This window comes from Orycteropus afer, unplaced genomic scaffold, assembly GCF_000298275.1.
Source record: "Orycteropus afer afer isolate SDZICR_OR568_19922 unplaced genomic scaffold, OryAfe1.0 scaffold00020, whole genome shotgun sequence".
Taxonomy (NCBI): Eukaryota; Metazoa; Chordata; class Mammalia; order Tubulidentata; family Orycteropodidae; genus Orycteropus; species Orycteropus afer.
Window position 1 is genome coordinate 4,022,711 of NW_006921607.1, and position 13,244 is coordinate 4,035,954.

Genomic DNA, 13,244 nt, shown 5'->3' on the forward strand with positions numbered 1-13,244 from the left:
TCATCCCATAAAGCAGATACTTGATAGCCTAAACCCACTTCCTCTCCTAGAATGTGGTTGAAACTAATATTGAATGAGACCATAGCAAGCCACATTCTAGTGGCCTGTGCTTGGGAGTTTGGGGCACAGTCCACAACCAGATGTCCTTATTGGCCTGAGACTTCCAAATAGAGTTTCACCATGAAGACCTTAGGATAGGGTGAGGGGCCAAGCAGAGAGCACAGACCTTTAGGAGGGGAGGAAGCATTAGTTCTGCTAGGCCTGTCCAAGCTTCTCTGAAAATATGATTTGAGTCACTCCTTGCCTCAAGCAATATTATCTGCTTTTATTTCATACTCTAGAAGCAGGAACTATCTAGAAGCAGGTGCTTATCATGGACATTTTCCTCTTAGATCACAACCACTTCCTCTCAGATTACAACCACTTCCTCTTAGATCTCAGGAGGTAGGGCTTCTCTTCTTCCTGCAGAGCAGACCCAGGCCTCCCCAGCACAGAGCAGGCTCTGTGGCCTCCCTGATGCCCATTCTTGCCTCTTGTCTCCACCAGCCTTTGCCCTTCCTGCTGCTGATTCTGCTGCTGGGACTTCAGGTGAGCTTTGCCTTGGGTAGAATTCCCTCTTCCTGTCCCCTCAGCTTCCCACTACTCCCAGACTTCTAGGGACTCTAGATAAACAGATGTCTCATCCAGGGCTGCCATTGAAGGCCAAGAACTGGGCATTACCTGAGAGCATAAAACCACTTTCCCTGTGGACTCATCACCTGCAGCTGGTTACCTGAAAAAAAACAAAACAAAACTCACTGCCTTGGAATCATTTCCAATTCATAGCAACTCCTCCTTGGGTTTCCAAGGCAGTATCATTGTGGAAGTAGATTGCCCAATCTTCCTTCCCAGGAGTGGCTGGTGAGTTTGAACCACCAGCCTTCTGATTAACAGTCAAATGCTGTAGGCACTATGCCTCAAATCAGATGCTACTTCAAACACAAACATAATAAGAATTTATATTTTTATAATAATTTCTGTTGACAGAACACTTTTTTGGAAGGATCATTATTTAAACCCTTGCAACTCTTGAGGCTCCAAGAGGTGAAGTAGGGTGCCCAGGGCCCCAGAGGAAGCTCAGGGAGAACCCCAAGGCTGTCCAGCTCAAAGTGCACTGCCCTCTGTTCACTATGCCATGGTTGTAAAGACTGAAGGGTGCCTTTGTGATTTGGGTAAGGACTCAGTTTTTCTCTGGGGAAGGTCAGTCACGATCCCTCCCAAGAGCTGCACCTCACTTTGCCCTCTGTTCTCCCCTGCTCCTCCCTCTATGACCCCAGAATATCACTATCCATTTCTCTACACTGTCTTCCTCTTTAAGAAGCTCCACATTTTTCTTTTCCCTGTGTAATGGATCCCCACAACCTCCCAGGTCCCCTTGACTTTGCTGTGGAAATTTTATTCTCTCTCTTATTGAGCACTAGTAACGCCCTGCTCACAGTGCCCCACAAAAGGCTGCATTTATTTCCACACCCCCTTCTCTGAGCTGACCCCACAGTCACAGGGCTGGATGCAGCACCCCTCTCAGCTCCCTACCCTGACCATGCTATGATGCAGCCTTACAGGTACTTGAAGGCAGGGGTCTGTCTTAATTTTTTTTCTCCTGAATCCAAATTTGTTGTTGTTGTTATGTGCTGTCAAGTCGGACCCGACTCATAGCGACCCCTCCTTGGGTTTCCGAGGCAGTATCACTACGGAAGTAGATTGCCCCATCTTCCTTCCAAGGAGTGGCTGGTGGGTTTGAACCGCCAGCCTTCTGGTTAGCAGTCAAGTGCCTTAGGCACTATGCTACCAGAGCTCCCACCCTATTTTGGTGTGTCCTCATTAACATAACAAAAGAAAATCCCTATTTATTTCCAAATAGGGTCTTATTTACAGGAACAGGGATTAAGATTTCAACACATATTTTAGGGGGACAGAACTCAATCCATAACAAGTCTTTAAAAAAAATAATAAATTATTGTGATTTGGGTGAAAATTTACAGAGCAAGTTCATTTTCCATACAGCAGTTCATGCACATTTTGTTTCATGACATTGACTGCAGTCCCCATAACATAATAGCTCTCTTCCCACTTCCTCCCCATAGTGACCTCTTCCCTGCGTCCTTCCCTCCCATGCACTCCTGCCCCCTGAGCTACCTCCCTATGCAAACACTGCCTTTCTGTTCTCCCATGATTGATAGATTATTCCAAGAAGTGTATCTACCTGATGTAAATGTTCACCCCCTATGCCTGTCTATTGTTTGGCTGGAAACCACAGGAGTGAGATCAGTTCCAGGCCTGAGGGTAACTAGGGGCCATAGTCATGGGACTCTCACCAGGCTCTATCAGACCAGTAAACCTGCTCTTATTTTTTTTTTTTTATATAATTTTGAGTTTTGTTCCACATTGTTCTTCCTCTCTACCCAGGAACTCCTGTACTGATCACTTTCCAAGTTCAATCTGTAACAGGTCTTAACAGCCATTTTCAACTCTGACCTCCAAAACTGTGAGATAATGTTGTTGTTAGGTCATCAAGTCGGTTCCAACTCACAGCAACCCTACGTCCAACAGAATGAAACGCTGCCCAGTCCTGCACCATCCTCACAATCTTTGCTGTGCTTTAGCCCATCATTGTAGCCACTGTGTCAGTCCATCTTGTTGAGGGGTTCCCCTTCTTCACAGACCCTCTTCTTTACCAAGAATGCTATCTTTCTCCAGGGAATGGTCTCTTCTCACCACATGACCAAAGTAGGCCATTTTTGCTTCCAATAAGCATTCCAGCTGTACTTCTTCCAGGGTAGATTTGTTCATTCTTCTGACAGTCCATAGTATTTTCAGTACTCTTCACCAATACCACAATTAAGAGGCATCAACTGTTCTTCAGTCTTCCTCATTGATTGTCCAGCTTTCACAAGCATATGAGGTAATTGAAAATCCCATGGCATGGGTCAGGCACACCTCCATTTTCAAAATGACATCTTTGCTTCTTAACACTTTAAAGAAGTCTTGTGCAGCAGATTTTCCCAGTGCAATACGATGTCTGATTTCTTGACTGTTGCTTCCATGGGTGTTGACTGTGGATCCAAGTAAAATGAAATCCCTGACAATGTCGATCTTCTCTCTGTTTATCATGATGTTGCTCATTGGTTCAGTTGTGAGGATTTTTGTTTTCTTTATGTTGAGGTGTAATCCATATTGAAAACTGTAGTCTTTGATCTTCATCAGTAAGTGCTGCAAGTAATCTTCACTTTTAGCAAGGAAGACTGTGTCATCTGCATATCGCAGGTTGTTAATGGTTCTTCCTGATGCCATGTTCTTCTTCATATGGTCCAGCTACTAGGATTATTTGCCCAGCACACAGATTGAATAAGTACGGTGAAAGGATCCAACCCTGACGTACACCTTTCCTGATTTTAAATCATGCAGTATCCCCTTATTCAGTTCAAACAACAGCCTCCTGGTTTATGTACAGTTTCCTCATGAGCACAATTAAGTATTCTGGAATTCCCATTCTTCTTAATGTTATCCATAACTTGTTATGATTCACACAGTCAAATCTCTTGCATAGTCAATAAAACACAAGTAATGCATCAAATCTATTCTTCAGATGGTCTCTAAATTCAGGTAGGATATAATCAAGGTCATATTTTGGTTCTTGTGGAGTTACTTTAATTTTCTTTAGCTTCAACTTGATCTTGCAATGTGAGCAACTGATGGTCTGTTCCACAGTCAGCTCCTGGTCTTGTTTTGACTGATGATATTGAGCTTTTCCATCACCTTTATCCACAAATGTAGTCAATCTGATTTCTGTGTATTCCATCTAGTGAGGACCACATGCATAGCTGCAGTTTATGTTGCTGTAAAAAGGTATTTGCAGTAAGTCATTCGTCTTACAAAATTCTATCATGCTATCTTCAGAGTCATTTCCATCACCAAGGCCATATTTTCCAACTACCAATGATTCTTCGTTGTTTCCAACTTTTGCATTCCAGTCACCAGTGATAATTAACACATCCTGATTGCATGTTCAGTCATTTCAGATTGCAGAAGTTGGTTAAAAAAAAACACAAAAACCTTTTTTTCAATCTCTTCATCTTTGGCTTTAGTGTAAATTTGAATAATAAGTCTTCCTGGTGGGTGTATGTATATTATCCTATTACTGACAGCATTGTACTTCAGGATAGATCTTGAAATGTTCTTTTTGATGATGCATGTGATGTCATTCCTTTTCAATTTATTATTCCCAAGATAGTAGATAATATCAGACAGATTCAAAATGGTCAATACCAGTCCATTTCAGCTCAGTAATGCCTGGGATATCAATCTTTATGTTTTCCATTTCATTTTTTACAACTTCCAGTTTTCCTAGACTCATACTTTATACATTCCATGTTCCAATTATTAATGAATTTTTGCAGCTCTTTCTTCCCATTTTGAGTCATGCCTTATCATCAAGTGACAGTCTTGAAAGCATTACTCCATCCATATCATGAAGGTCAACTCGACTTTGGAGAGGCAGGTCTTCCCTGGTCGTATTTTGAGTGCCTTCCAACCTGAGTGGCTCATCTTCCAGCACTGTATCAGACAATGTTTCACAGCTACTTATAATGTTTTCCAGTAATATATCAGACAGTGTTTCACTGCTATTCAATAAGGTTTTCAGTAGCCAGTTTTTTCAAAAGTGGATGGTCCCATCCTTCTTGCCAGTCTTTCTTCATCTGAAAGCTCTGCTGAAACCTGTCCACCATGGGTGACCCTGCTAGTATTTGAAATACCAGTGGCGTAGCTTCCAGCCTCACAGTAACACGCAAGCCACCACAGTATAAAAAACTGACAGATGAATGGTAGTAAGATAATAAAGCTGTGATATTTTTAAGCCACTAAGTTTGTGACAATTTGTTCCAGCAGTGTTAGGAAACTAGTATAATGTGCTTAGGCTGCAAGGGAAAAAATGTCAGGCCTTAAAACATTTCATTTCTCATTCAAAGTTCACATTCATTGTGTATTGGGAGCTCCATATATTACTCTCACTTAAGAATCCAGTGATAGAACAGACCCACCAGGAACCCTGCGAGTCTTTGTGGAAGAAGGAAGTTGATCCATAGAGATTCTTGCACATGCAGTTACATGCACAGCTCAGAAGTTTGCCCTTTCTGCTCACTGCTCATTGCTCTAAAGTAGACACATGGCTCCACTTACTGCAAGTGATCCAGATGGGATAAAGCTCCATATGGTTAGAATGTTTTCCAGTAATGTTTTCTGGACATTCAGAAATAGTTGATGAAAACCACTATGCTTGAATACTTGTTTCCTTTTTTTTTTTTTCTTTCGTAACCAACACCATCGCCAATATTCTTGAATTTAGGGTTTTGCACAATTATCGCATAATTGTCTGAGCATAAGCTCCTAAAATTATATTGCTGATAAAAAACCTTTACACAAACCTGACTGAGAAAGTCTTTTTACATCTCCAATGTATGAGAGGCTGTTGGCTGCAGAAAATGCAAGCCGACTGTGGCTGAACTAGGCAGTGTGTTAACAGGACATTGAGCAGCTCTCAGACTCACTGAAAGTTGGGAAGACGTGGTGTGGGGCTAAAAAGATGGGAAACATGCACCCCAAAGCATGTCTCAAGAGTGCTTCAGGGGAGATCTCTTGTGCTGTGGCAGAGTCTGTAGAGAAAGAGGTTGACCAGTTGCTCCTCGCCTTCTGTTTGTTTCACAAGCTCCAAAGTGAGAGTCAGCAGGTGCTATTCACAGGCAGATCCCCAATCACATGCATGTGCCTTAGCTGCAAAAGAGGCTGAGGAAGCTAAGGTTGGGCATTTTCTTTTCCAATAATGCACAATAGTCTTTTTTCCCCCCAATCAAAACTCAAAGAATAATTCTGAAGACAGGATTTTTATTATTGTTGTTCTTCATATTATTTTTATTTTTGGCAACACTGCATAAATTTGAAATTATTTTCAAATAAGTTTTTTAAATTACTATGACTGCTAACCAGAAGGCTGGGGGTTCAAACCCACCAGCCCCTCCTCGGAAGGAGGGTTGGGCAATCCTACTTCCATAGTGATATTGCCTTGGAAACCCAAGGAGGGGTCTCTATGAGTCGGGGCCGACTCGACGGCACATAACAACAACAACAACAACAACACTATCTTATAGAAAAATGTCAGAATCTTCTTGAAATTAAAAGTAAAGACCTTTTATTGAGGGGCAAAACAATTTTCAAGTTGGGAATCACTAAGTCCAGAGGGTTCTGAACTAAGGGATCCAGGGCAAAGACAGTTCAGAGAGTTTATATAAGAAGATACAAGGTAATTCAGTAAATAATTCCATGGTTGACATTTGGGTAACAGTTACAAAATTGGGTAACGGTACACTTGACTGGCAGATTATATATATTTCTAAAAAATATATATATATTTTTTAAAGTTACAAAGTAATCACTAGTTGGGGACTACACTGTGGGTAAGGGGAGGGATGGTATAGAAGGAGTCTGTGACCACCATGATAACATTAGGAAAAGGGAGGACACTGGATTGTACACATAAGATATAGATGACAGATGCTAATACCAACCAGTATATCCACAATACTGCATTACCATTAACACCAAACACCAGGCTACAGATAAACACATAAGCATTTGAGAAAATCAGTTGGGAGTCAGTGAACAAGAGTATATTCTAGACCAAGGATAGATTCAGTGGAGGTTAATCTTGCACAGATACCAGTGAAACAAAATACCCGCAATCGTTACAGAAACAACAGAAGACAGAGTAATCCCTCACAGATAGCCAGACACTGTGGGAGAGAGATCCAACGGATCTACTGACCCAGGACCATAGTACTAGGGGACAACAGACTCAATTGGCACAACAAAATACATGAAGTCTTGTTCCTCATCCTACATTGCTGAGTAGTGACTGAGGTCTTAAAAACTGTCAAGCAGCCATCTAAGATGCAGCTAATGGTGTCCTATCATCAGAAGCGAAGAAGAGTGCAAAAAATTAAGGGCATTTGGAAGCAATCAGCCCTAGGGCACGATGGTCCTCGAGACCAGAAGGACTAGATGGTGTCTGGCTACCAATGTCAACCATTCAAGAAAGGATCAAATCTAGAGATCCTGGATATAGAGTGGGAGGAAAAATGTGAAACAAAATCCAAAAACTCAATAGTGACCAGAATTACTGGTTGGATGGAGCCTGGTGAGACCCCTAATACTATGGCCCTGGGATACATTCTGGGCCCAGAATAAACTCACTTCCAGGGGCTGGCTCTCAGCCCAATAGTAAACAAGATGTACACGCAGACCACTCAACCCAGGGTGACGCATGCACATACTCTATGCCAATGCATCCCTTGGAGCAATTGACCACGGGGCACCAGAGGGGCAACATTTACATGGAGGAAATGCAGGACACCCAGGAGTGCATAATTATGAGGGGCACGGGAAAGGGGGAGGGTTACTGGGCAGGGAGGGGAGAAGACTGGGTTAGGGTTGGGGATGGTCAATGGAAAGTGAAACTGAATGTACACATAATACTGAATGTAAAACAAACTGCTCTGTAAACTTGCACCTAAAACACAATTGGGAAAAAAAAAAGATACATTGGGCCAGGAAATTATCACAAGGTCCTCCTTGTGTGACCACAGGGAACACATGCACAATTCTAAAGTTTGTTTCAAATAAGCATCCGTTCTGGGTGTTGTTTTGAACCTGGCTTCCTAAGCAGCAAAGAAAACGTATAAGCAAACAAAATTACATTGTGTTCTGAAATTGTTTACCAAATTATTTTCTCAGGATACAGTGGAGAGTTACAGGAATGACAAGCTACATTCCTGATGTAGAGGTTACTTTTGATTCAAAATGGAGTTTTAGCCTCAGACCTCAGCTTAGCCATCATGTCAGAATAAATAGAAAGCAATTGTAAAAATACACATGATGAATAAGAAAAAGGGTTCCATGCTCTGCTGTCCGTGTTTAAAGGGGGATTTGCAGATGTTTCCAGTTACCTTTGAGTTGATTCCAAATCCTGGTGACCTCATATGTATCAGGGTCGAACTGTGCTCCCTGGGGTTTTCAAGGGCATATTTGTTGCCTTTAACTTGTGTTCCTCACAGTGTCTTCCTCTGCCTTGATCATTTCATACTGACCTCCTCCCTTATTGTATATTACCTTTCCCTTCACCCAAGTTAATATGTGTCTGCCCTCTAGTTAGTGATTTACCCTCCCACCACTGGTAATCTTCAAAGAATGTTTCTTTCTCTGTGTAAACATTTTCTTGACTTTTCACAGTGGATTACCAGGCTTTTTCCGCGGCACCTCTGGCTAGACCTGAACCACCAACATTTCGTTCATAAAGGGGGTTCCGAAAGCAAGAATAAAAAAGGAATTAGAATTATCAGTTCCATTTCCTAATCATACTTTTTTTTTAACTTTTGATCGTGATATAGGTGAACGTTTACAGAGAAAATTGGTTTTCCATTCAACAATTCATACACATTTTGTCTTGTGACATTGATTTCAATGCCCACAATGTAACAGTACTCTTTCCACTACCTCCCTGTGTTTCCTGTTTCCATTTGTCCTTTCCTATCTCTTCCTGCTCTCTGAGCTTTGTCCCTAGGCGAATACTGCCCTTTTCATCTTGTAGAGTTGATTGTTCTAAGGAGTGCATACCTCCCTGAGGTTACAGTTCGCCTTATAGGTTTGTGAGTTGTTTGCCTAAAATATTGAGCCACAGAGATTAATTCAGTTCCAGGCTTGAAGGGTGTCTAAGGGCCATGTATAGTCTCAGGGGTTCCACCAGCCTCTAACAGATGAGTAAGGCAGATCTTCTTTATGATTTTCAGTTTTGTTCCACATTTTTCTCCCACTCTATCCATGACCTCTATTGTGATCCCTCTCAGAGAGGTCAGCGGTGGGAGCGAGCACCACCATCTAGTTCTTCTGCTTGTGGGGTTGTAGAGGTTGTGGTTTACGTGGTCCATTAGTCCTCTGGATTAATTGTTCCCTTGTGTCTTTGATTTTCTTCAATCTTCTTTGCTCTGGCCAGGGAGAGACCAATACTTGTTCCTTTGATGGCTATTCAATAGCTTCTAAGACTCCAGTTGCTATTCACCAAGGCAGTATGTAGAACATTGTCTTTGTAGACTACATTATGCCAATTGAACTCCATGTCCCCAGATTATAGTCCTGAGACCCAGGCTCAGCAACTCATTCCCTCAAGATGTTTGGCTATGGCTAAGTTTTCATCACTTTGCCCCCTGTGTGCTCTACTATATATTCATAGGTACATTTGTAGCACATATAAACACATATGTAGAAATATTCTGTCAAACCTATAAATGTTCAGGTGTAGTTCCATTCAATTTTCTACTTCTGTTCAGCTTGTGGTCTATCAATGTATCCTCTCATCAATTATTGTCATTATTGTTGTTGTAAGACTGTGTATGTAATAGTACTTACCTTTGTTGCCTTTAACTTGTGTTCCTCACAGTGTCTTCCTCTGCCTTAATCATTTCATACTGACCTCCCCCTTATTGTATATTGTCTTTCCCTTCACCCAAGTTAATATGTGTCTGCCCTCTAGTTAGTGATTTACCCTCCCACCACTGGTAACCTTCAAAGAATGTTTCTTTCTCTGTGTAAACATTTTCTTGACTTTTCACAGTAGTAGTCTCATACAATAATCATCCTTTTCTGATTGACTAATTTCACTTAGGATAATATCCTCTAGGTTCATCCATGTTATGAAGTGTTTCAAACCTTCATCATTATTCTTCAACAGTACACAGTATTCCATTGTGTGTGTGTACTATGGTTTATTTATCCATTCATCTATTCATGAACACTTAGGTTGTTTCTATCTTTTTACTAATGTGAATGATTCTGCAGTGAACATGAATGTGCACATACCTGTTTCTTTCATAGCTCTTATTTCTCTGGGATACATATATAGTAGTGGGTTTACTGAATAATATGGTATTTCTATTTCCAATTTTTCTAAGTAAGCATCATACCATTTCCCACCATGGTTATACCATTTTACAATCCCACTAGCAGTTTATGAGGGTTCCAGTCTCTCCTTACCACACCACATTTGTTGTTTTCTGTTGTTAAGAACTTACTATTAGTGCTGGAGTGAAGTGATATTTCATTGTTTGGATTTGCCTCTCTCTAATGGCTAAAGATCACAAGCATTTCTTCATGTGTTTGTTGGTGACTCAATATCTTCTTTGGTGAAGTATCAGTTCATGTCTTCTGCCCTTTGTAGAATTGAATTGTTTGTCTTTTTGATGTTGAAGTGTTGAAGTTTTCTATAAATTTCAGAGATAATTCCCTTGTATGATATGTCATTGCCAAAAAATTTTTCCTAGTCTATAGGTTCTCTTTTTTTAAAAAAAATATTTTTTATTTTTATTGTGATTTGGGTAAACGTTTTCAGAGCAAATTCATTTTCCATACAGCAGTTCACACACACTTTGTCTCATGACATTCACTGCAGTTTCCACAATACAACAGCTCTCCTCCCACTTCCTGTCCATAGTTACCTCTTCCCTGTGTCCATCCCTCCATGCACTCCTGCCCCCTGAGCTGTGTCCCTGTGCATACACAGCCCTTCTTTCTCCCATGATTGTTCTCTCCAAGAAGTGTTCTACCTAATGTAAATGTTCAGCTCATATGCCTGTCTTTTGTTTGGCTAGAAGCCACAAGAGTGGGTTCACTTCCAGGCCTGAAGGGCAGCTAGAGGCCATAGTCTCAGGGGTTCCACCAGGCTATAGGTTCTCTTTTTACTCTTTTGGTAAAATCTTTTGATGTGCATAAGTGTGCATAAAAGGTGGGAAGGAGGGAAAGCCAGGGCTGACAGGATGGGCGGCAGGATCCAGGTAAGGGGAGGGAGACAGACAGCCCACACCCCAAAGGCAAGAAGGAGGGAAAGCCAGGTGGAGAGGTTTCAAACAGCTAATGGAGACAAACTTGTCCGTCAGTCTGTTGAACTGTGGTGGCTTGTGTGTTGTTGTGAGGCTGGAGGCTGTGTCACCAGTGTTTGAAATGCCAGCAGGGTTGCACATGGTACACAGGTGGCAAAGCAGCCTCCAGACTGAGACAGACTTGGAAGAAGGAAAAAGCCACCCACTTCTCAAAGAATTAGCCAGGAAAATCCTTATGAATAGCAGAGAAACACTGTCTAGAACATTACTGGACAACTTTATGAATAGCCTGGAAACATTGTCTGATACACTGCTGGAATATAAGCCCTTTAGGTCTGAAGGCACTCAAAATATGACTGGGAAAGAGTTGCCTCATCAGAGTAGAACCAACCTTAATGATATGGTTAAAGTAAAGCTTTTGAGACCTCCATTTGCTGATGTGGCACCACTCAAATTGAGGAGAAAAAACTGCAGACATCCATTAATAATCAGAACATGGAATATATGAAGTATGAATCTAGGAAAATTGAAAGTTGTCAAAAATGAAATGGGATGCATAAAGATTGATAGCCTGGGCATTAGTGAGCTGAAATGGACCAGTTGTGGCCATTTTGAATCAGACAACCATATGATCTACTAGGCTGGGAATGACAATTTGAAGAGGAAGCACGTGGCATTTCATCATCACAAAGGATGTTTTAAGATCCGTCTTGAAGTACAATGCTGTCAGTAACAGGATAATATCCATACGTCTACAAGAAAGACCAGTTAATACTACTAATATTCAAATTTATGACCCAATCACCAAAGCCAAAGATGAGGAAATTGAAGATTTTTATCAACTTCTGCAGTCTGTAATTGACCAAAGATGCAATCAGGATGTGTTAATTGTCACTGGTGACTGGAATGCAAAAGTTGGAAGTAAAGAAGAATCACCAGTAGTTGGCAAATAGGGACTTGGTGACAGAAATAACACTTGAAATCACATGATAGAATTTTGCAAGACCAACAACTTATTCATTGCAAATACCTTTTTTTCAACAACACAAATAGTGGCTATACACTGGACTTCACCAGATGGAACACACAGGTATCAGATTGACTACATCTGTGACAAGAGGGGACGGAAAAGCTCAATATCTTCAGCCAAAACAAGTCCAGGAGCTGATTGTGGAACACACCATCAACTGCTCATATGCAAGTTCAACTTGAAGTTGAAGACAATTAAAACAAGTTCACGAGAACCAAAATATGACTTTGAATATATCCCTCCTGAATTTAGAGATGGGGAGATTTTATGCATTGATCACCAATGACTGAAAACTAGAGGAATTGTGGGATGACATCAGGAACATCATCATGAAGAAAGTGAAAGGTCGTTAAAAAGACAAGAAAGGGGGAAAAAAAAAGGATGTCAGGAGAGATTCTGAAATTTGCCCTGAATGGAAAAGTAACTGTAGCAAATGGAAGAAATGACAAGATGAAAGAACTGAACAGAAGATTTCAAAGAGCAGCTTGAAAAGATGAAGTCAATTATTATAATGAAATGTGTGAAGACCTGGAGTTAGAAAACTGAAAGGGAAGAACGTGCTCAGCATTTCTCAAGCTGAAAGAACTGAGGAAAAAATTCAAGCCTCGAATTGCAATATTGAAAGATTCTATGGCAAAATATTGAATGATGCAGGAAACATCAAAAGAAGATGGAAAGAATTCACAGAGTCACTATACCAAAAAGAATTAGTCAACACTCATCCATTTCAGGAGGTAGCATATGGTCAAGAAACAATGGTACTGAAGGAAGAAGTTGAAGCTGCATTGAAGGAAGTGGCAAAAAACAAGGCTCCAGGAACTGATGGAATACCTATCGAGATGTTTCAACAAACAGATGCCACACTGGAGGCATTTTCTTGGCTATGCCAGGAGATTTGGAAGACAGCTACCTGGCCAACTGAGTGGAAGAGATCCATATCTGTATCCATTCCAAAGAAATGTGATCCCACAGAATGTGGAAATCATCGAACAATATCATTAATATCGGGACCTCTGATAGCATAGTGCCTAAGGCACTTGACCGCTAACCAGAAGGCTGGTGGTTCAAACCCACCAGCCACACCTCAGAAGGAAGGTTGGGCAATCTACTTCCGTAGTGATATCGCTTCGGAAACCCAAGGAGAGGTTACTATGAGTTGGGTCCAACTCGATGGCACATAACAAGAACAACAAATCATTAATACTGCATGCAAGGAGAAGCTTACTGAAGATAGATAATTTAAAAATGGTTGCAAC

The 13,244-nt window shown here is 41.2% G+C and overlaps 1 pseudogene; it reads left to right on the top strand.

Annotated features, from left to right (window-relative positions):
• The first annotated feature begins 5,629 nt into the window (after nucleotides 1–5,629).
• Nucleotides 5,630–13,244, top strand: part of LOC103191817 — a 45,769-nt pseudogene continuing 38,154 nt past the window's right edge.